Here is a 24,613-nt window from a genome sequence, read left to right as displayed (position 1 = left end):
AAGGCAGAGAAGGCACTGGAGTGAGTGGGAAGAGAAGGTGTGAAGCCTAAAGTTATTCTTCAACATGAAGGATTTAGCTTTGTTCACAATTTATTTACTAGATTCGGCAATTGTAACCTAGAGACTGAAATCCAGAGGCGGTTCTGGATGCTGTTTTTGGACCTGAAGGTCAGGTTAGTTGGAATCAAAAAGCTGTTGGAAAAACTTTCAGTCCAACCAGCCTTTATGTTCAGGGAGTGACTGGGTCGTGCTCATTGTGGGGGTGTAGCCACACAGTTACACGGCCCTTCAGAACCCTCATACACACTAGATGGGGGCTGAATGAAGCTGTTCAACAGGTTGACTCCGTACTGTTTCTTGTGTCAACTCTAAAAGTACTTTGTGATAAATAATAGATAAATACTGGAGGATAATGTTGCTCCACTGCTGTGAATTGCACAGAGCTTTTATCATCTCTTAAAGCAGACTGTGCCGTGGGGCTGTTGGGTAAAATCTCTGGGATTTGGCACAACAGGAGGAAAGAACAAAAGATGACAGAAAAGGTAAATGAAGGCTACAGTTTTTGTTAATTAACTTCCTTCTTGGCCTTTACTTTCACTCCTGCCAGAAATCCAATTCCTGCTTTGTCCATAAAGCCCTGTACTCACAGGTGACTGATCCTGGGGGGAGTTTATGTTACATTTAAGATTAACATAATGCCACAGGTAAGCCAGAGGTAATGAGTTTGGAACCACTCCCTTAGCAGCTGGGCAAGGAAAGACGGAAAATTGGGATTGTTCAGCCTGGAAAAGAGTCGGCTTGGGGTGACCTAATTGTGATCTGAAGGGAGCCTGCAAGAAGGATTGAGAGGGACTGTTTACAAGGGCATTTAGTGACAGGACAAGAGGGAATAACTTTATAATGAGAGTAGGTTTAGACTGGATTTTAGGAAGAAATTGTTCTCTGTGAGGGTGGGGAGGCCCTGGTACAGGTTGCCCAGAGAAGCTGTGGCTGCCCCATCCCTGGAAGTGTCCAAGGCCAGGCTGGACAGGGCTTGGAGCAACCTGGGCTAGTGGAAGGTGTCCCTGCCCATGGCAGGGGGTGGAACAAGATGATCTTTAAGGTCTTTTCCAACCCAAACTATTCTGTGATTTTTATGATTCTATGAACTCCACTGCTAAGTCTGGCAGTGCCAGATTATCCAGCAGTAATGAATGACAGGATATCCTGAGTTGGAAGGGACTCACAAGGATCATCCAGTCCAACTCTTAACCCTGCACAGACACCCCAACTATTCCACCATGTCCCTGAGAGTGTTGTCCAAATGCTCCTTGAGCTCTGGCAGCCTTGGTGTCGTGACCACTGTCCTGGGGAGCCTGTTCAGTGCCCAACCAACCTCTGGGGGAAGGACCTTTTCCTGAGATCCAGCCTAAACCTCCCCTGACACAACTTCAGGCCATTGCCTCAGGTCCTGTCATTGACCACTAGTGCTGCCCCTCCATGTCCCCTCAGGAGGAAGTTAACGAAGGACACAAAACGGTGCACAGAGGGGACAGGACAGCACAGGAGAGCAGGGACAGGTGGATGTGAGGTGGAAATGGGGGGTTTGGAGGCTGGAATAAAACAGAGAGAGCTGCGTGTGGAGGAAAATAGAGCAACACACCCTTTCCCCTCAGCCCTCAGGGGCCGCCCCCCCCCTTTCCCTCGGCCCCTCAGAGTTCCCGCCTTAACGGTCCCTCAGGCTCTGGCGCCCCCTGTCGGCGCCAGCCCCGCGCTCCCCTCACGGATCGATCCCGCTCCATTACCCGGGGACAAACCTCGAGGTTTTTAGAGCAGGTTCACCAAATTGTCAATTAAGTGCAAATCAATCCCCGGCCATTTATCACTGTGTTAATCCGCCTGCGCTCTGCGAGGCGAGAAATCGATCTGCTCCGTGTCACCGGGGAGCAATCGCGGCGCGCTGGCAGCCCGGCAGCTGCCGGATCAGGGCAACCGCGGAAATTTATAATCCCGCAGAAAAATTGCTGCTTGCCAAGAGGCACATTAAGGAAGTTGGGGAAGTTGAGTGTGTGCAGGGGGAAGGGGCTGTGACAAAGGGGCTGAGCAGGGAGACCCGGCTCTGGAGGTGTCCGGCCGGGAGACTGCAGCCTGAGGAACCGCTGATTTATTGAGGAGATAAATAAAGATTATTGTTAACTCGGATCAATGAGTTAATATGTGAGGGTTTGAGGGCATGGTGAGGGTGGGCATGGGTGTCCCGCTCCTCAGGAGCCCCTGTTTGGCTCCACTCTGGAGAATCATAAAGTGAGGCAACAAAGTCTCTTCTCCCAGGAAACAAGTGACAGGTTGTGTCTCTTGGATATCAGGAAAAATTTCTTCATGGGAAGGGTTGTAAAGTATTGGAACAGTGTGCCCTGGGAAGTACTTGAGTCAGCATCCCTGGAAGAGCTGAAAAAAATGTGGATGTAGCACTTGGGTTAGTGGTGAACGTCGTGGGGCTGGATTGATCATGGAATCATGGAATAGTTTGTGTTGGAAGGGATATTAAAGATTATCCAGTTCCACCCCCCTGCCATGGGCAGGGACACCTTCCACTAGCCCAGGTTGCTCCAAGCCCTGTCCAACCTGGCCTTGGACACTTCCAGGGATGGGGCAGCCACAGCTTCTCTGGGAAACCTGTGCCAGGGCCTCCCCACCCTCACAGGGAGGATTTCTTCCAATATCTCATCTAAAACTACCCTTTTTCAGCTTGAAGCCATTCCCCCTTGTCCTGTCACCACATGCTCTTGTAAAAGTCCCCCTCCACATTCCTTGTAGGATCCCTTAAGTTATGTCTGGACTTGATGATCTTAGAGGTCTTTTCCAACCTTAGTGGTTTCATGATTCTATGATCATCACGGCTAATTTTAAAATGCTCAGAAAAAAACACCCCATGCTAACTTTGCAGGGAAATAAAACATCTCAATTATCCTTATGTGGAGATCCCAGAATTGCTGGAAAGGGTGTCAAAATGCCTTCCCTGGAGGTTTGCCAAAGGTCAACAAGGGCAGAGCCAGTTCTGGGAGAGTTCACCAAGAGAAGTGACTCTTGGGGAGCTCATTTCTTGAGCTTTCTTTAGGGTCTTACTGAATGCAAAGCTTGAAATCATAAGCACAAGCCAAGAGCCGGGGAATTAAAATGGTGAAGTGATTATTAGCTTAAAGAGGTGAACAGTTATTTCCTCTGGAAAAGAATGGCTGGGTGCTGCACATGGAGCTGTGCCTCCGGAGATAAGGGGTCCTGGCCTCACCCTGCTGCAGGATTTTGGGGTTGTGACTTTTTGTTTCACAGCTGAGGCTGAAAAAAACTTCCTCTGGCTGCTTTTGGGGGATGGCAGAGTAACTGTGCTTTCATATCAGCTGGGTTCCCCTGGTGCAATACTGAGAATAAAAGAGCAACTCAACTCGTAAAGGGAAATTTAAGCAGACAAGAAAAAGTGTAGTCAGAACCCTTGAGGTTTTTACTCCTTTAGTCCAAATGAAAAATCTACCTTTTTTTTTTTTTCTTCCTTTATGGCTGCGTGAAGGTCAAGAAGTTTGGTTCAAGACTCAGACAAATAATTAAAAACCAACATTCTTGTTTAAAGTTTTATATCAACAATTTTCATAGCTGTGTTTCAATATGAAGTGAATTGAAAACTGCCATTATGTGTCTTAGCTTGCTCCTTGTCAGAATCATAACGGGGAAGGTGCAGTTTTCTTGCAGAAAGGAAATCTCTGTCCGACCAGGATTTGCAGTTTTTGGCAATGCCAGCAGTCTGGCTGTAGATGAAAAAAAAATAGATCTGCTGAATATATTATTGAACTCTTTAGAAACTGCTGTATTTCAACTAAAGAAAAGCACTTGCAAGCTTTTCCTGCCACTCAGATGCTCTTTATCCATAATGCTGTGTAGTTATTTGGGTTATTGGGAAGAAGGGAGAGTCATGTGGATCTTCTCACTTCCAGCAACTTTCATTAGAACAAAAAAATAATATCAAAAAGGAATAGACCCCTGCTGGGGGGTGCGTGTGCATGTTACATTTTTCTTGTAAAATCTGCTAAAATATCACTCAGAATCAGGTTGGTTGGTCTTGGTTCCCAGATTAAGGAATTAAAGATCGACTAAACTCTTCTCAAGTATTTAAGAAACGAACCATCTGTATAAGAATCTAGGACAGATTACACTTAACCTTATTCTGAAGGAAGAGATTAAGATGAGAACAGCTACTGTAATTAAGATGCTGCAGATGCTGTTCACTAAATATTCAGCAAAGGAGATCCTGCAACCTTGTGCTGCAAGAGGGGGGAAAAATAACACAGGATCCTTTCTAAAAGAGCCTCAATATTTTGTGAAAACTGTCTTGCTCCAGTAATTTTTCACTGAACCTGTTAAATTTTCTCGGGCAGTGCTGTGCCGGTGATTCACTGCTGGGCTCACTTCCCATGGGCTGTGGTGATGTTCCCCACTGAAGCCTTTAAAACCAGGCCAGGTGCCTGTTGAAAGGTTATTCTCTTGCCCAAGCACTGCAAAAACTTCTGGAAAAGGGCTTAATTCCTTTTGTGGGAGGTTAAAGGAAGAGGGCAGGCTGCTCCAGCCCAGCTTTACAGCTTATTTTGGGATTCCCAGCTACAACCCATCCTACTCTCACCTTTTTCCAGGCAAAATTTACAATCCCTAAGAGAGGCTGTGACTCAGGAGTAGGGAGCCCTTGGAATTAAGACAGAAAGAGGGTTGGTTTGGTTTTTTTGAGTTTTTTTCGGGGTTTTGTTTTTTTTTTAGTTTTCAGTTTTTAAAGGTCATCCTGAAACCTTTCTTGAAAGTTGAGTAAATAATCAAGTGACACTGTGAAATACCATGTGCCTTGTGTAGAATCTGTTTATCTTGTATTTTCCTGGACAAAAGGACTCCTTGCTGACGCCTGCAAGAAGTCCAGGCTCCTCCTGCCCGTGAGTCCATGGATATTGCCAATTCAGGGATTTTTCAGGGATGCACATGCAAGTCATTTTCTCCGTGACCTTTGCATCTGGTAGCTAAGGAAAGATTTTTGGCTACTAGGACTAGTGGTCATAAGGTGAAATACCAGAGCATCAATCTAACTGGCCTTGAGAAAACCTCAAGCAGTGATGTGGTTCCCACTGGGAAGCCCAGGCCTGGAAGTGAGCAGATCATTCCCAGGCTCCCCTCCGTAAATCGTGTCGTAACTCATCAGTCTGGTGCTTAATGAAGTGTTTATTATCCAGGGGGCTTCCAAATGGTACTGGTAAGAGAGAACTAAATCCCTCACAGTCTCCCAGTAACTGGGGCTCCCAAATGAGGTGGGAAGCAGGAATAAAATCCAGGATGGTTTTTTTAAAACTTATTTACCAGTAGAGATCTAACTATCGGTAATAAGAACTTTCTTTCACTTCCCAAGGGGGAGATTTTTATGAAAAAAAAGAGAAAAGACACTGAGGTGTTCCCTGAAGGAACTGAAGCTATTTGTCCATCCTGCCTGTGCTTTGAGGATGTTTTCCCAGCCAGGCCTTGATCTGTGCTCACCAGACAGACCTTTGCTGCTCCAAAAGCCTCACCTGAAAGGAGGGGGGAACATCTTCAGAATATTATCTGAGCTTAATAAAAAGCAACATGTTTGAAGCTGCTCCAGAAATGAGTTGTGCATTATTTAAAAAGGGAAGAGTATTACTGCCTTCCCTGGCTCTTGCTTCTCTTGCCTATCAGATTTTTTTTTGCCCTGGGATGGCAGGGAGTTGCTTAAAATGAAAAATTGATCCCGATGAACAGCTGAAAACTGGTTTGCATAAGTCACAGTTATTATTCAGATATTACAATGCAAGGCAGTGAGACCCATGAATACTCTCATGGAAGCATTTAAATATAAAAGCTGAGTACTTCCAACCCCAAACAATCCCTGCAGCCTGCCAACAAACGAGAATCTTACTGGAATACACATAAATCATCTTGTTTCTGACAAATCCTGAAGAAGCAGGGGGAGGGGGAACAGAATCCCTTGCTAATTCCCCCAAGCTGCTGTTTATTGAAATTAGGCAGCAAGGATAAACTATAGCTGGATCAATAATTATCTGTCTAATATAATCAAGTGCCTCCTATGAGAGTCTGTCGTTAAGCACAACTTCCTGCCAAACCCTTGGACAATGTTTCATGCAAAGAGCTATCAGGCAGTTCAAATGCCGGGAATGCCAACTAGGACGTGTCCTGCTGGATCTCCGTTCAGGAGAGGGGAGCTCCCTTCAGCCCTTGCTTTGTGCTGCTGCTCCCCCAGCTCCTGCTCGTTGTTTGCAGGGTGTAGGGGCAGCACAAACAGGTAGGGAGAGACAGGTGAAGCCTGAACTCACAGGCTACGAATCACCCTGATCCCGCAGCAGGAGCAGCAGGGCAGGAGCAGACAATCCCTTCAAATAACACAAAATGCTCATTTTTTAATATTTTTTTTTTGTGTTGCAACCCTTTTGTTCAGTCCATTCCTTCTCAAAGTCTGGATTCTCCTGCCACCAACTAATTTGGGTGCTCTCTCCGAGGGGCAGATTTGAAAGCCTGTACCTGTGAGTGACTCGGTGCTCTGACAGAGACCAGCTCTATCCGCTGAGAAACAGGGAGTGCAGCTGTGAATCCTGGAGCACAGCCCACTGAACCAGCATTCCTATGGAAACAAATGAACTGTGAGACAGAAATTAGCAGGAAACATTTCCTACAGTGGGAAAATGAAGGGCAGAATCCATTTTGCCATATTCTGCCCACAAAGCCCTGTCGGTTGAAACAACTCTGTTTACTCTCCAGATACCAGAGGCACCAAGACTGCAGAAATTCCAGATTAGACACCTGTACAGACAGAGCTAATTGAAAATCAGTGATGAGGATGAAAGCAGAAAAGTATTCTGGTCGTTTCCTCCTTCTCCAAACTGCTTTTACCATTCATCAAGAGGTTCCTTGCGTTTTTCTGATTTTTAAGCTTCCTACTTGAAGTTTCACATCCGAGCATTATTTTGACAGACAGCCCACTTACCCTGCGAATTAGGCATTTACAGGCGACTTTCTTCTGTTTCCACAGTTCAGCTGCAGAATATTAAAGGCTTGTAGGTGTTACTGATAGTCATATATTGCGGCAATAATGTGTCCTACAGCTCTGAACGCCGCTGCAGAATTCATCAGTTCCATGAAAAATAGTTCCACGTGCAGGAGTGTGGAAGTTCAGCGCAGTGCCTGCGCCTGGGCTGTGCCGGTGCTGCTGTCGGCAGTAGGCATAGATCACTCCCTGACACTGCTGAAAGCTTCCCCACATACATATGAAAATGCCTCTCTGAAATGGAATTCACAATTTTGGGCCCTCCCCAACACCCCCCCGGGTACATATGTTCTCAGAGCAGCTTAATGTATGTTCCTCTGATAGGCACCGACTTATCTTTATATCTCCGTTCAAGATTATCTTTCCTGCCTGTTCTCAGCTTGGATCTGATTGTGGTGCAGGGTGTGGAACCCCCAGAAGTTTTGGGTTATCGTAAGGATTCTTATTTCTTTTGAAAATTTGTGTTCCTTATAAATTAAAAATAATTACGTCATGAACATGAAATAAAAATAAATACATGTGAATACAAGTATATACTTGCCCAGTTCTCTGGTTGGTGTCATCTGTAGATGCAGCCACTCACTAGGTCTAGTCAGAACTATTCAATTAAAGCTTTCATCATTAATATCATCAGCTAAGAAGGGTCTCTCCTGTCGGAAAAGCCACTTCTAATGCAGATGTCCTTTCTCCTTTCTGCTGCCTTGCAGTAGGCATTTAGGCTTGACTAAAAGCAATAAGCTGATATATCTCTGTAACACATCCTGCCTGGTATTTGTGTTTCAGCTGGCAATGCAAATCGGAGCAGCCACAGCAACATTCAGATGCAAAGTCATTTCCTAACTAAGTAGCAAAATTCCTAATTAATTCTGTACGAAGTGTTTTATTGGACCTGCTTGCTAAGGCTCTTCGTACCAGCAGAACCACAGATCCTGCAGGGCAGAGAGACTCGGGGCTCTCTTCACAGCCCACAACTGTGCAAATGCCTCCTGGGGAATCCCAGTCACCTCTTCCCAGCCAGCCACCTTCTACTGCAGGCTGGGAAAAGCCCTTTGGCACCTGCAGGCAAGGGCAGCCTTTCCTTTCCTTTCTGATCAGATAGTGAATAGACCAAATATTCCGTCTTAGTGAAGCTGCAAGGGCTGGTTCTACTGAGAGGTACAATCTTAGGAGGATTCCAGGAATTATATTGATTTTTAGGGAGCATAAATACCTGGAGATTGCAAGTATAAGTTATGTTGTTTTATAGGAATACCCTAAGAGGCTCTGAGATACAGAGATCTGAGTAGACTGAGCTCAAGTTTGCTCTAAAGGAAGAATTACTGCTAAATAAAACCTGGTATTCAGAAACAGGGTCCTTAAAATCTGTCAAGAATAGGAGACTTTAATACCTGAGCAGATAAAATCAGCTCCCAGCTTGTGAAATCTGGCTCCTCAGAAATTGCCCACCAGGAGAGCGTGAGAAACATTTAATGTTCTAATGCTCTGTGGCTACTTTCTGATTTAATTTTACCCTCGGGTGAATAAGTTGAGCTGCTTTGAATTTTGCCAAGTGTAATTTAGATCATCACTTGTACCCCCTTCCCTCCTGTGTTGTGCAAAATGCAAGATCCAGGTCTGTGAGGGGCAGGACACCCACAACTGTGGCCTGAATGAATCCATGTGGGGGGGTGTGGACTGACATGTGCTTTTGCACAGTTTGCTTTATCATTTAGCTTTACTTAACAGAAGCTCCACAAATAAAGAGCTGATCAACTTTTGGTAGATATCTATGACCACGAAGAAATCAAAATGCTCTGTTCTAGAGGGAGAAAAATAAACTTAGACCTCTCCAAGAAAACAGGTGCCTTTATAGAAACCATGGAAATAGCCTCAAAACTGTTTGTGGTACTTGGACGTGGTGATTTGTGGTTCTGCCCTTCGAGAGCTGTCGTGCTCCAAGTGCTTTATACAGCCAGAGGTCAATCCTGGCTGACTTTGAAGGATATAAGACAGCAGCAGTAATATGTAAACTGAGAAAGATTTGACCTCTGGACCGTATTTACAGATAGGCAAAGGGCATCTTTGGCCATACCTCAAAGTAGGAATGTGCAAATGATAAGATATATTAAATTTAAACCTGACAGTCTCTCTCTACTGGGCCTTTATCCTGGCTTATACTGGAAAGCCTTTGCAAACAGAAGTCCTGCTAGCAACAAAGTGACTGGGCTCGGCAGGAATATATGTAAAGTCAAACATGCACATGTATATTTAGGAGGTTGAAGCCCTCCTCAAAACATCCTGCTCTGTGAATACTTGAAGCTATGAATAAAAGATCTCCATTTGGCTCAGTGGTCTCTCCAGGCTGGGTTCATTTCCACTTACAGATTATTACTCACCAAATGTATAGTCTATGGAAATGTAACTAATTTGTTGTTGTTTTCTGGTCGCTGCATCCTGCTGAGTTATTGATTGTCTGGACTCAAGGTATGCGTGTTATTGTAATAGGCTCCTGAGCTGTTAGCACACCATTGATTCAATATTTCTCTGGAGCAAAAGCCTACTGCCAAGGAATTTCCAGGCACTGAGGGGCTGTAACTATTCCTATAAATTTTATTCTTAGTACTTTGAACTCGGAGAAAACTCTCCTAGTTGTTGCCAAAACATTTCTCGTTATTAGCAGTAGAAGCGGGAAGCTGAATAAAAAATAGGAGTAAGAGAAGCTCCTCTTCTGAAGGGAAGCTTCTAAATGTGTTTTACTGCCCAACCCTGTGTTCTTTCTCTTACCAGAGCCTAAACTAGGCAGGCAGGACACCCTGGTGAGGGGCAGAAGCAGTAAATAAACTGAGTTTTGCCCCCAGCTCTGATTTCCACTGGCTTTGTGAGCTCAGAGTCAACCCCACTCAAGCTCTTGAGATCTGAGGTTGCTGGTTATTTTTCCAAGCCTCATTTCCTGATCAGAATCCTGATTCTATGACTCCCTGCCCACAAACAGGGGTGGTGCTGGAGCTGCCTCACCGAGGAGCAATGCACCAGGATGGGGTAAATCACTAAGTGGGTTGAGTTGAGGTGTTGGAAAAGTGAATTTGCTCCTTGTTTTGCCCTGCACTACTGGGAAGGAGCGGAAGCCCTGCAGCAAAACTGCTTGGAGGGGGGTGAGATACAAACCCAGCACCTCTCCTTGCTCATGGAATTCCCTTGGGAATGCTCGTGGGAGCTACAGTTCTCCCAAAGATGGGATTCCCATTTTCCAGTATCATATGCAGAGGTTTTTTCATGGGGTGAGGGGACAGCCTTGTGCATTATATTCCTAATTGTTAGTGGGGTACACAGGCAACCCAAAAACATTTAGAAAAGGAGTGTGTGTGTGTGTGTCCCAGTCAGTTGGTTGCAGGGCTCAGGAGGATCATGGATAGAGATTCTTCAAGTTCTTTCATGCTTGGCTTTGCTTTTTTTGGTAGGCAGAGCATTTCTTGCAGGGGACGTAACATCTCCCGTGGAATAAGTGACACTGGGTGGGGTGAGGGCTTTATAACCGTAAGTAAGGATCAGCCCGTATTTGTCAGCACTGCTAATCCCTCGCCTGTTCCAGCACTGATTCTCCCAGCTGAGCAACAAAGCCTGCAAGGAACCAACTTAAAAAGAAAAAAAAAAAAGCTGCATGAAACTAAAGGAAATCAAAAGCAAATTATTTTCCAGATTATAGCCCTCCAGAGCTGCTGAGATATTGCCCATTTTTCACAGCAGACAAAAACATTTTCCTGGGGATCAATTTAGCTTCCAGAAGTCGGCTCCTTTCAACCCATAATCCATCATATTTCCCCATTTGCAATCTCTCTGTGTCTGAGTGTTTTAAGTTTCCTATGAATTATTTTATAAAGAGTATAAAGAGGTCTTTTTTCCTGCTGAAATGAGGGAGTTGCCTTTCTGCCCTATCAGGTCAGATACCATTAGACTGTTGTACAAGGGGGCCCTGCCATCCATACCTCCATATTGGCAACTACCTTAGTAGGCTCATCTGTCAAAGAGATCCAGTAATCAATCACTGCAGTGATCAATATGCAGCTTATGCATTCATCATTCCTTTGAGGAGACTATTAGGATGAAGTTGTCAGTGAAACAGGAACAAAGGGAGAAATATACTGAGATGGCTGAGGGGTTGAATGTGTGTTGGGGCAAGAAAGAGGAGCTTAAAAAAGAGGAAATACAGCTCTACTCAAAAAGGCAGAGGATTTTGTACCTTGAGGGAAGGAGAAGTTTGTGACAGATTTATCTGGATGCCCAGGAACGTGGTGCAGAAGGTGACTCATCTTTCAAGAGGCAGAGTGGTGTAAAAATTTCCAGATCTCTTGATTGGTGTGTCACTATGATTTGTGGGCTGCTCTGCCAAGGTAAAACAGGTACCACGAGGAGCTGGGTACAAGCGAGGCAAGGAGGACGATGCGGGAAAGCTTGCGAGCGAATCCGTGAGAAGCACGTTGAGGCAGGGAGAGGGCTATTTATTTATTGCTCTGAACTCGTGCCTTTATTCCATTTAATCTGAGCCCAGGAATTATTGCAAACATTGACGATCACTTCTGCCTTGAAAACACACCAGGGTCCCTCCAGGTGTCAGCAGCACAGACACTTGGAGGCATTTCTGATGAGCACAAGCTCCCTGCCTGGGGCACTCTGACCACAGGCCCCCACAAGCCCACATTAAATCTGCCTCAGAGACAGGACTATGTTTTCCATGTTTGCCTTTGCCAGGGCAGGCTCTGTGCCTGCCCTGAGCTCCATGTCCACAGGGACAGGGCATATTTTGCACCCTGAAGGGAGACAGATTCCCTGGGGGAAGGCGGCCGGCTTGGATTGGTTCTGCACCTCGGAGAGTGGGAAATACAGGACGTGTCCCTGTGCTCCTGAGCGTGGCCCTCCTCGGTCAGGTGAAATCCTGGCCTCTCTGGGCAGGTACCCCAACACAGTGCATTTCTCTTCTTCCACTGCTCCATCCACATCCTTCCCTGGTGTAACAAATATCTGGTCACTCTTCTGACCTTGCTGTTGAGTTAAGCTGTAGCATCTTGGGATCTTGCCTTGCTCTCCAAGTGTTTCCCATTGAGGCACTGGAACAGGGTGACTGGAAGGACAGATGGGGGCAGCTGCAGTTACTATGATAGTTCTGGTGTTGCCCAGACCTTCATGGATGGTGATAAGAGCATTGGATCAGGTAGGCTCAGCTCCTGCAGCCAAAGGAGCTGGGTTGGTACCCACCTCTCACATCAGGTCCACTGGAGTCAGGGGAAAGGGTTAAATCTGTTGGACCTTGGGACGTTTCAGGCTCAATTATGATTATTCCCTTATCTGATGGCAGAGCCATTATTTAGTCACTGTAATAATTTACATTAATTGGAAGCAATGCATAACAAATTTATGAGACTGGGGCTGGGCTCAGCTTTTGCATGAAACTCATCTTTGTGATGTGCTGACCAAGCAGAATGGGCTCAGATCTGCCAGTCAGAGGAGAAGTGGTGCTGGCCCACATTGCCCAGGGACGGGAGGGAAACATGCTCAGCCCTAGGCCAGTGTGCAAACAACCTCTCTGTGTAGCAGGACCACAGACTCTGCAGGGCCATCCCAGGGCAGACACAGGCAAGGAATCCAGGCTTTCCACACAGTTGCTAAAAACCCTTCAGCTGTGGTTGCTGTGGGGCTCTTACTCGTAACTGGTAATGGTTGTACATCTCTCCAGCAAATGGCTTGCACCACGTGGAGAGAGGGACACAGTCATGTTTGCCATGGATTGCCTCCTGTCTGATTCCAAATTGAATGGAAAGAGGGAGGAACCTGGAGGTTTCTTCAGCGGAGGTTTCTGAGCCGAGCCAGGGTCTGTCAGGCAGGCAAGTGGAGGCAAGTGGTGACTGGGAGGCTCTGACCAGAGGTCAGAGAGGACTCGGAAACAAAGAGGAAAGGGAAAAGCCTGTGATGTGATCCCTGGTGCTAATTAGCTTGACCCCAGTGATTGTGTCTTAAAGTAACACAGGTGACCCCTGACCGTGAAGGTTCTTCAACTGTGATCCAATAAAAGTTGCAGGAATGAATTTCGCTTTGCATGTGGCCCCAGGGTATTTGTCTCTTAGCTGATTTGTAAGAAACCTGGGAAAACACAGAATCCTTCCATTAACCTTCATATCCTTACTTTACAAGACACAGTTTCCTTCTCAGACCTAATGACCGTTCATAAAAGCATCCGTCACCTCCAACCTCACAGCCCAGCAGCAGGACACGTGTGTGACGCAGGCTGGGTGAGAGACACGGCAGATGCTCCAACATGCCCACCCTGAGGAAACCAAAGAGGTTCTAAACTGACCTTTTAGAGGGGGCTGACAGTGATGGATCCCTCCGCCCTAAGTCCAGCATGTGCCAAGGGCCAAGTCCTGCTGGTTGGTTCCATTTTGGTGCTTTCTTCCCCACTCTTTTCCTTCCTGGCGTCTCCCTACATTGACTGGTGACCCCAAGCTTGAGTCACTGCCCACTGGGAGCGGCAGGAGCAGGACTGGCTCTGCAGTCAGCTCTCTCTGGAGGTGCTGTAGCTGTTTGTGTCACTACACTTCCTCATGCACCCTAAGGAGTCCAGTGACTTTATCACATTAAACTTTGTACTAACTGTAAAACAAACTTTCATCCTTCTCTGACCTTGGTGCACTGATTTTATGGGCTTGTTTTCATACCTTACATTGCTAATTTGAAGCAGATCCTGAATGAAGAACACCCTGTTTAGCAGCAAGAGTTCAGATCTTAAAAACCAGTGCAGGCAAAATCCCCATGCGTGAATTGGTCAGATGAGGATCCAGCTGGAAAACAAGCAAAGCCTCCAGGTCAAGTGGTGCAAACTATCCATCTTTTAGGGACACTTGCCTTTTGTGCTGAGATAAAGAACCATCATCCTGGCTTTTCTCTAGGCAGGATCCCTGGAAAGCAAATGGAGAAAGCATCCTGGCTTTGAGGTCTGGAGCAGAATTGCCATGGGCAGAGGCACCAGTGTCCCCAGCAGGGACAGACACTGTCCACCACAGAAAATAAGGAAAGGGTCTGGCAACTCTTCTGCTCCATGATGGTCCAACCAGTGACCAAGAATCCAAAGTCCTTCTCTCTTGACAGTCTCTTCCAGGGAGCAATGTATCTTAGTCGTTTGTCCTAATAATTTATTACAGAATTAAGTGTATTGCCTAGGAAGCATGCCAGTAATGCTCTGCCAGTATATGTACAACACTTTGTTAATTAAAAGTATTAGGCAATATAGACTCCATTGTTGTGAATTAATCAGTTTAATTACAAAGAGGATCAAGTATCGTAGTTAAAATATTGGCTTTTGTCACACACCAAGGTGAATGCCTTGCATGTGGCAAATGTTTTTTGCCTCTAAATGGAAGATCATTGTCCACGTTCATTTCCCTTCCCCTCTGCAATGTGTGGTCACCAAAGTGGAGTGAAAGGGAACAGGATCTATGTCTTCCCCTCCTTAGCCCACCCGGGTGGGGCTCTTCCAGAGCTGGGAAGGAGAAGTGCCACAGGCACTCGCTCCTCCTGCACCCCCCTCAGACCTGCTGGTATTCGGGTGGAGGGCTGGGAGCCCCTGTGAAGATCTCACGGGGCTGCTGGAGGTATCAAAACCTATTTCCCTTATTTATTTGGGGGATTACTCCTTTCTCTCGGGCAGGAGTGGAGCGCAGGGGGGTTGAAGGAGGTTTAATCCCGGAGACAAGAGGAAACCTTCGAAAAGGTTAATTGCTGGGCTTTGTGTTTTGTGTAGTGTGGCTGCTCAGGTTACAGCAGCGATGCCATCTGCTCAGCACGCTGCATAATTCACCAGCCCTGTTCGGATGGGCACTTGTGGGCTATTCATGAGGAAGTTACCTTTAGGCAGAGCTCAGGTAACAGGTTACCTGACACCCCAGACTGACTTCTGCTCTCTTGTCCTTTTGCCCTTATTGTTCCTGTCCCCAGGCTGTGGGAGTTACTGGCTGGTGGAGAGGAGCTGGCTGGGTGGTCTATCCCAGCCTCCTCCTCCAAAGTCATAGGGCACTTTCCTGTCCCCAGTCCCTCCTCCAAAGGCACAGGGCACTGTCCTGCCCCCAGCCAGTGCTGCTCAAGCATCACCTCTCCACTGCAGCAGCACTTGAGCTGCTGTTTTGGACTGGAACAGCAGGTCTGATGCTATTCCCTGTCCAGCCCATCTCCTTGCCCCGTGCATGTGGGCATGGCCACATGCCATGCAAAGACTCTTCACTTTTCTTCCCCCATTAAAAGCTCAACCTATTTGTAAGTTCCCTCTTGCTTCTTTAACAGCCACAATCTCACACAGGACTTTTGCCTGCTGACAGAGATGCGCTTCAGGGCTCCAGTTTGCCCAACATGCCACTTTACTGGTGATGTTGAGGTAATTAATGCATTTCAGCACAATGTGCTTGGGATTTTTTTCCTGCCTCTCCATGCCCAGGCCCTATGTGGGGTAAGTCACTTCCACAAGGGTTTTTAACCTGATACGGAGTCTCTCTCCTGTGCCAGCACACCCTTCTCATCTCCGCTGTGTAACCCGAGTTCTCGCCCCTCGTTTAATAGCTACCTCCCCATGAATATTTAACCAAGGATCTGAGCAGATGAGCTCCAGCTAACATGTGGCAAACAGATTTCCAGTACAATAGGGCCTCCCGAAATGATGATGCACGAAAGAAACCCTGGGAGGAACGGGAAGGTTCACCTTCTGGAAAGGGAAGCACAGTTGTTCCCAGTGAACTCCAGCCGGCTGCTCCAGTTGGCTGAGGAAGAGGAGAAAGTGGAGCACTGAGGGCTCTGGCAGAGCGTGTAGGGAGGGCATTGGTGAGAGACAGAGACAGAAACATCTCAGGCAAATAAATTGGAACTCTTCTGGTTGGTCTAAAGCCTTGTCCATGTGAGCTTGGAGTGGTTTAATTGATACTTCAGCCTTCAGCAACCTGCTGACCAGAGACCTCCAGGGTCAAAAGCAGGAGACAGACATATAATGCATAAATTTGCATAGTCTTCTTTTAGCTCCTTCCTGGGGACACTTGTGCAGATCCTCCAGCAGTGAGTTCCATGGTTCATTAATTCTCTGGGGAAAAAAAATAATCAGCCTTCTGCCTGATGATTTTCCTGTGTGCCACTTCATTCTTCCACAGAGAGGAACTGAGCATAGCCATGTTTTACTCCTTTGCTTGGATACTATCTTGATTATTTGCAGACAGCTACTGTGTACAGTTTCTCAATATACTCTACCCAGGTAAATCTGTGGTTCTGAGGTTCATTAATCAGTAAATTGAAGATTAATTTCAGATCTAATGAGAGATTAATCTGGCAATTTCCATTCACCAATGAGGTGAAAACCAGCAGTGCTGTCAATAGCAAAAGGTCTTTCTGCTCTATTGAACAGCCTGAATATTAACAGTAATCTCTGCTGCTCTCTTCAGCCAAAAAAGAGATGCTCTGACCCCCACCCCCCAAAGGACTCATTAATGATAAAGGGCCCAGATTACCAAATTAAACAGAATTACTTTGACCCAAGTAAGGGCAACAGGTTAATTTTTGCATAAACCGTGGCCGTGTCTGTGCCTGAATTGCTCTCCAGGCCCCTGCCTGGGTGTGGGGCTCAGAGGACACTGAGAGGTGAAGGTCTCCAGGAGTCTGTGCTGCTGAAATATTGGCTGTTTCACCGGGTTTCCCTCATGAGAGGGATGAGCAGGATTTACAAGGCAGGGCTGATTTGAACTGGAGCAGCCATTTGCACAGAATAATTCCCTTTTCAAGCCCTAAATTCAGACTTTATGGCCTTCCCTGCTCCTTTTGGTCTGCTGTGTGTCCTCCCTCTGTTCCCACTCAAAAGCTTGGGGCTGCCCTGCCAAGGGCCAAGGAGAGGTGACAGCAACCTGCACTCTGGCAAATGGACATTGGGACACTCAATCCAGTTTGTAATCCCTGTATGTGCCTGTATTCCAAGAGGGAATACACCAGCAAAGGCACCAGTGAGAGTGGGGCTGCACTGGACCTGACTGGGGGGCTGGAAGCTTTTAACAGAGGTGGATTTGGGGGCTGTGAATAGAGGTACAGCTTCCTGGGGGAAAATTCCAACCTCTCTGGAGATGAAGGCTTGGCCACCTCTTTGCAAGTCCAGTCAAAAAGTCTGGCACAAAGCCTGGGTTCACTCCTGTGCTTCTGGGACCAACAAGACTCTCCTTCCTAACACACACTTAGGATTTAAAACAAATCTGCCATGAAAAGGGGTTAAGAAATCCCTTGGGAAAGAGTGTGAGGCTTTGGAAAAGGACCCTCAGTGGTCAGGGCTCTAACAGGGTCTGCCCAGCCCTGCCTGCTCCTACCCACCTCCTCTCCCTGAGCCTCCTTGCTCCTTCCCAGTTGCCTGAGTTCCCCAGGCAGTGGATCCCCCAGGGAAAAACAGGATTCCTCTGGAGAGCAGAGCCCAGGGTGCTGCTGGAGGCGGCCCAAGGCAAGCAGGGTTCATGCTGCTCCCTAAACAACCTCTCACTTTGTGCTAAGCTCTGCAATTTATTGGTGTTAGTCAGGTTAATGTACTATTACTTTACATATTAATAATATCTTATTACATTTGTTCTTAAGAGTGGTATCATGTTGAGGCAATGAGGATTAATGGCACCTCGGTAATATTTACATATTTACATTATTAAAAAGCAATACATCTTTTAGACAGCCCCGTGCATGGTGTAGAATTGCAGATGCTGCTCCTGAGCCCGCTGCAGCCTTCACTCTGTGATACCTGTCCTGTTCACAGCCTCCCATCCCAGCTTTTCAGCAAGTTTAACTACAGTGGGCAGAACCTGTGGCTCCCAGCACCCCCCTCCTGCTGAGCCCACCCATCCTCTGGCCATATCCTTCACAGCTCCATCCTGCTCCATGGTCCCAGGGAGTCTCCTAAATATCTGAGCAAAGGGTGCCCAAATCACCCAGCTCCTCACAGGCTGGGAGATGGTTGGGGGATGCAGTGGGATGGTGGTTCCCTCCCTGGCATGACTAAGGACAGTGACAAGGGAGCAAAGTTTTCTCCCTCTCCAACAGACCACGTCGCTCCCCCAGGGAAAGGCTCTGCGACTCGGCTGGAGGCTCCCAATCACCTCCACAGTCCTAAACTTAATTAAAGCTGCCAGCTTCTAATTAAACCACTTAATTAAGTGCCACATTGTCAGTAGGTAAAGATGGAGCAGACTTAATTATTTAACACAATGACATAGAAGGAAAAAATCCCTTTAAAAGCGTGACACCTCTTAGGTGGGCAGGAGCCCACTCAGCCCTGCTGTGCCACCCCACAGTGCCACCAGCACTGCCAGTGTTCCCAGCAGCCTGATGGGACTCAGGCCTTTGGGAGCTGTTTTGGGTTTCTCCAGAAAGGAGACATCCAAAACTTCCAGTGACCTCAGGGTCCAACCCCTGCCCGGCACACTCCAAGTGGGGTCAACCCCCACCTTCTTGCTGTCTCTCCACTCCCCCAAGTCACCTCCAGATGTGGATCATTAACCCTGGAGCACAGGGGGGTCATTCTGACCCCGCTGAATCAATGAGCAGGGCCCAGCTGCCTCCCCAAGGTCAGGTCTTTGCTGTCACACACTGGCAGAGGCTGCTGGAGGACACCCTCCCTGTCCCCAGGCCCTGCGGAGCAGGGCTTGGCTTCACCCACCACCTACTTTGTCTCATTTCAATCTTCCTTTCAAAACTTCTCTGGCCAAACACTGCTGTCTGCAGGGGTGATGTAACCTGAGTGACTCCCAGGCTGGCATTCTGGGGGTAAGATTAATGGCAGTGTCCTTGTCAATAAATCCATAAAGCCCCCAAACCCGGTGATGAACGTGCAGAAGGTAAAGGCAATGGTTAATATCTTCCAAATAGGCCCCAGAGCCTTTGAGTGCAGGGGAAGAGGAAAGCACTAGTGACCCTTGTTAATCTTTTTATTGGCTCCAGCAGCTATTGGCACCTTTTGCTGGCCAGGAATTTGCAAGTCTTTGGGGAGCAATGATTTCACAGTCGGGGTCTCTTTGAGGGAGAAAAAAAATTCCCTTTGCTCCTAAAATGGGACCATTCTTCCAAATGAAAATTGACATTTTGGTTTGAACTTCATGACCTCCAGTAATCACACTAATGGCCTTGGCTGGCTGGCTGGGAGGGAGCTGGCTGTGGCCAGGACTGATGGGGACCTGTATGGATCGCTGGAAATGGGCCTGGAGATGAGGATGGGAGAGGCTGCTAACACTGGGCTTTAACTGGCCAAGGCACTGCAGGTGATTTCTGACCTGCTCCAGAGACTTTCAACTGCATCAGGTTTGATCAAAGGTATTGGCAGGGCAGTCACTGAGTGCTCTGAGCCATCCATCCACCCACCCACACACCCTTTGTCCATCCATCCTAAAGCCAAGGAGCACCCTTGGAGCTGTCAGATCAGCAGGAGCAGGGGGAGCTGGGGCAGCTCACGTGCTTCCCACAGCTCCCAGCCTTTCTTGGATGCTGCTGCTGAGCCTCTTGGACCAGCAGCAGTGGAGAGGGGCTCCCTGCCAGCCCAGCTGTGGACATTGGTGTCCAGGAACAGCACGAGGATAATGGTTCCCACCACCGTGGCATTGCCAGGGCAAAGCTGGAGGCAGGTTCCCCTTGGTCTCCTCTCCTCTTTCTTCCTCACTGACTTCTTCAAGCAAATGCACTTTTCATGAACTCTTAATGGAAGGACAATTTTTTTAGTCAAAAGAGCTGCTCCCTGCAGTGGTCTGTAAAAGTGAAGGGGGAAGAAACACAATACACCAGAGGCAGGATATAAACCCTGAACAGCCCCAGCCAGGTCACAGTAACTTCCAGGCTGGAAGTTGAGTTAATATTTCTCAGCACTTCCCAATTCCCTCCCTGGTGGGTGTCACAGACATTTTTTTCTACATTATTTTCAGTCCTTCGGTGTGTTTTCACTATGAACATGGGAGGGTCTTGTCTTCTCCCTGCTGTGTTTGTTCTTCAGTGTTGAATTTAGAAAACTCACGTAAGCAACTCTCTCTCACAGATGATTTTTAAGTAGTATTGAGTAAATATAAAAGGAGTTGTTGCTGTCCAGAGGTGTTCACAGTGTGCCTTGGGCCAGCTGCTCTGACTTTCCTGGGGGATGGATGCAATCCTAGGGCAGTTCAGGTGGATCTGACACACCCTGTGTGGCATTTCTGCCCCTCCAGCATGGCTGAGACTCTGGCAAAGTTGAGATCTGGCATCAGATAAAAATTCTTGGACCATCCAGATGGAAATCCCTGTGGATGACACACTGTTGTTATCCACCTACACCACACGGGAATTGGCTGTAACTAAGAATGCAAGAGGGTCCTTTTAGTTTGTTTTTTTTTAATGCCTCATTTAGTAGGTTAATATTCCATGTTATTTTAGGCTGCTTGCTCTATACATCTGCCACCCAAGCCCGTACAGATGTTTTAGGATTCTTTAATCCTGACAAAGGACTTAGCGTTAAGGAAAAATGGGTTACATAAAGATCCTTATCTCCTTAAGAAATAAAGCATGTTTTGGGCATATTGTGTGCAAAACAAGACTAAAATAGAGACAGAACATTCTGGGGCCACTTACCAGATGTCCAGGTTGGAAGATGTGGGCCTGGTTTGCCTGCAGTTCTCCTGCCTGGCTCTTGGATCGGTGCTGCTGAGGGAAGAGGGGGGGAATGTTCTGCAGGAGGCAAAACTACCAGCTCTGGTGTGGCACAGGGGAATTATTGAGCTCATAGAGCTTCCCACTAACAGCAGCCTCCTGGGTTAGATGGCAGGAGTTTTGCTTGGGAGAGGACTTTTCCCGGGACACCAGCTCAGGCTGATTTCCAACAGCAGGAAAGGTGCCCCCAAGTTAAACTCCTCTCCCAGCCCGGAGCTGTCGGAGTTTCCAGGTTGATGTCCAGTATTTCACCCCATAAAATTGACACAGTTCTCACATTTTTGTGACTCAGTGATTGATCCAGCCCGTGTAAATTACAAAAAGGAGTCACAATCCTCTGGGGTCTGAGGCAGAATATCAAAAGAGCACAGGCTCCTGCTGCCTTAATTAAAACTTAGTTTAATTAAAAACCTTGAGAGCTTTATTAGACTGGGTAATTGATTTCATTTTCTTGTGGAATTCTATTACAAAACACTTCCAGCATGTTGGCTTTGGAATCCTGGCTCCAGCACCATCCTTCCCTCTAAACAGCACCTTTTCCTGCTCCGAGGGGCAAACCATGAGCTCCTTGGCCAGGCAGATCCCGGAGCCTCCTGGGACATTCCCTGGCAGTGAGGGGCTGAGGGCTGGTCCTGGCTGGAACAGCAGCCTCAAAGCTCTGTCCCTTGTCCCGTGAAGTCTCTCCTTGTGCCACCCAGAGGGGCTGGCACTCGGCCTTCCCAAATTCCCTTTTTTCCTCCCAGCTCTGCTCTTCACTTGCTGCCTCAGACTAAAGTAGTGGCTCAGTTCAGGAATCAGTTGCCACATTTCCCCCAGCCCTGGTTGCATCTCTGTGCCAGAAAGGGTTGGCAGGGGGAAGAGCTTTGGGAATTGCCCCAACTCCACCTCCCCAGCCAGCTGGCAGTGGATACTCTGGAGAGATGCTGGGTGTTAAAGCCTTTCTGACCAGGACACAGGGAATCAAACAGTAAAATAAGAATAAAAAAAAAAAAAAAAAAAAAAAAAAACCAAACCCTGCCAACATACAATGATTGTCTGATCTATATTTATTTCATAACATCCAGAATTAATAGGATACAGGAGTTAAAGCAACCATGGCAACTGAATGCAGAAAGGGCTGTCCTTGTAAATAAATGAATTCATAAATAACTCACAAGTGCTGATATAAAAAGTCATGGGAATCTAATGCAATGCTAATGCAATTCAAGCCTTCCCTTTTTTCCAGGCAGAATTAGAATATTGGGAGCGCCTGGCTTTGCTCCGTGCTACAAGTGTCATTCTTAAGATAATAGAACTTGCTAATTGTACCAGGAGCCAGGTTGTGATTGATGAGGGCTTTGGGTTTTTGTCTCCTTCATGTTCTTCCTTGCAAAATGTTGCACCAGTAAGTTACAGGCTGGGAGTGAATTCCAGAAAGTTAGGGAGCAAGGAACAGGATTCACCCTGCTCTGCTCCCTGGGCAGGGAACTGCAGGGACACTCCAGCAAAATATGTCTGTTTGGTGACCTGAAGTGTGGCATTTTTGGGAGCAATGTTCTCAGCTCTTATTCCTGTGCTTCCTGAATGATGAATATCAGTTTTATCGATGGAGGGGCAACTTTGCCACAGAGATCCACATTTCCCCAGTTCAGAGGAAATTATAAGGACAGGGGAAGTGCTGCGATTTACACCAAAAACTTTATTTCCCTGCAGTGATTTCCCCCAGCTTGAAAAAACACTGCTATTAAACGTTGAAATACTTAAAGATAATTTTGCCTTATAAATCCTTTGTTCCTTTTTTCTTGATCATTTTTATTGATACGAATTTTGCTGCTGTTTTAATGCTGGAAAGTAATTTTCTCCTTTGCACTACACAGTCTAAGCATAATCCATGTCAAAAAGATTCCAGGCTGGTTTTGAGCACCAGAAGTTTCTCTCAAATTGTCGGCAAAGTATTTTTCTAAATTGAAGCCAAACTATTGTCAGACCCCTTGGGCTGCCAGTGCCAATTCCCTTGGGAACAGAGGGACACAGTTCCTCTTAGCCAAAGGGACACAGGGTGCAGTTCGTCCCCCAAAAGCAGAGGTGGCTCAGAGTCACGGATGATGCAGAGGGTTCCCACCGAGGGTCCTTCCCGCAGGCACTGCATTCCCATCCCGCATCTTGGATACATCAGGAGAGACAGGACAGGGCACCCACCGCCCTGGACCGAGGCAAGGGGGACGTGCGTGGTTCACAGCGCTGAATTCAAAGCTTCCAACGCTTTGGAGCTGCTTTTCCCCGTCCCGCTGCTCCCTCCCGGCTGCGGCGCAGCAGCCGCAGCATCCCTGGGGCAGGAGCACCGCCACGTGGGATGCGGCCGCAGGCACAGCCCCGAGCTCACCCACGCCACCGGGACCCTCGGGGGCTGCCGAGGATCGGGGCTGACCCTCGCAATGTGCTGTCCCAGATGGGAAGGGCTACGCGAGGGTTTGGAGTTTGTAGGGGGGCTCACCTGCTCCTCCCGGCTGGATTCAAAAAATAATAGTAATAATTAAAAAAGAACTCGACAGTAATTTACCTTAAAATATTCTAGACGTATTTTGAGCACCCCACCAGAAAGCACCCGGTATTTTGGATTCCTGGCCCAGTGGACCCCTTAGTGCTGACAGTCACAGCTAATCCCAGCATGTGGACACTCGGCACTGATTGATGCTCTGGAATGGTGCCTAGGAAATATGGGAAAACTCGGTTTTTTATTGATCCTACTGAACTGCTTTCCCTCAATTTGACACTCAGCCACTGCCTGGGGTAGATGGTCCCAGTGATTCACACTGGAGGGACAGGGGAGCTTGGGTACAAACACTTTTGCCAAGTGAAGGTTTGTTTCCGCTCCCTCTTGCCACTTTCCATCTTCCCTGAGCACCTGCCCTTTCCTTGGATGCAGGTGTTGGATAACTGAGGCTTAAGCATTGGAAAAGGGATGGAAGGAGAGCTGGCTGAGGTGAAAATTCAAATCTGCCTGGGTATCTCAGCTGTGTTTGTGGTTTTTCATCATCATCTGTTATTCTCCAGGAAATTGCTGGAGAAGGAAGGAGTGGGATCTGGTCTGTGTTCCCTCACTGAAGAGCTCAATCTGAGTCTTCCCATTTTTCCTGGTGTGAGGCTCCCAGGGTGGTTATTGGCCTTTGGCTGCTGGGGTTGCTGCTCTTTATCTGCAGAGCCTTGGAGTGCTCCTGTTGCACGAGGGGCTGTGGAACTCCCTGCCCCAAAGCCTGTCTGCTCCAAGTGCTGGTGTGGGGCTGAGCACCCTCCTGGGGGTTCAAATACCTCAGAAAATAGGGATGGGGGCACTGGAAATGCCAGAGACAAGACTTGGCTGAGCTCTGCTTCTGACCCAGGGGCAGGTTGCTGTGCCTAAAGTGTCCCCCAGAGCAGGTAGATCTCATCCACATGGGAGGATCCTGGTGGATCCACACAATGAGCTTAAGAGGACCCGTATGATACAGTCTGAGATATAGTATTAATGAATGGAAAACCAGGGAACTAAGATCCCCAGGGGAAAGATGTCACTTTGCCCTGAAATAGCACCCTTTGAGAAGCACTTGGCAGAGCCAGAGGAGCTGGGAGGCTTCATGATCCTGCCCACCAAGGCAGGGATGGATTGGGTCTGTTGTACTGCCTTGTGCTTACATTAGACCCAGCCTACAAAGGAACAGAAGGCAGAAACGACACTTCTCCTCGAGAGTTTTCTGCATAATAGGCAGTTTCTGACATCAGCCAGATCGGGACTCGCCAACATGATGCAGCAACAAGCCTTGGCAGGAGTTCTGTCCCTGGCAAAGCACCCGAATCTATTTTCATTTGTTTTAGAGACAGTTACTCACT

This window comes from Chiroxiphia lanceolata, chromosome 21 (assembly GCF_009829145.1).
Source record: "Chiroxiphia lanceolata isolate bChiLan1 chromosome 21, bChiLan1.pri, whole genome shotgun sequence".
NCBI classification, from domain to species: Eukaryota; Metazoa; Chordata; class Aves; order Passeriformes; family Pipridae; genus Chiroxiphia; species Chiroxiphia lanceolata.
Note: the sequence above shows the minus strand (reverse complement) of the source record.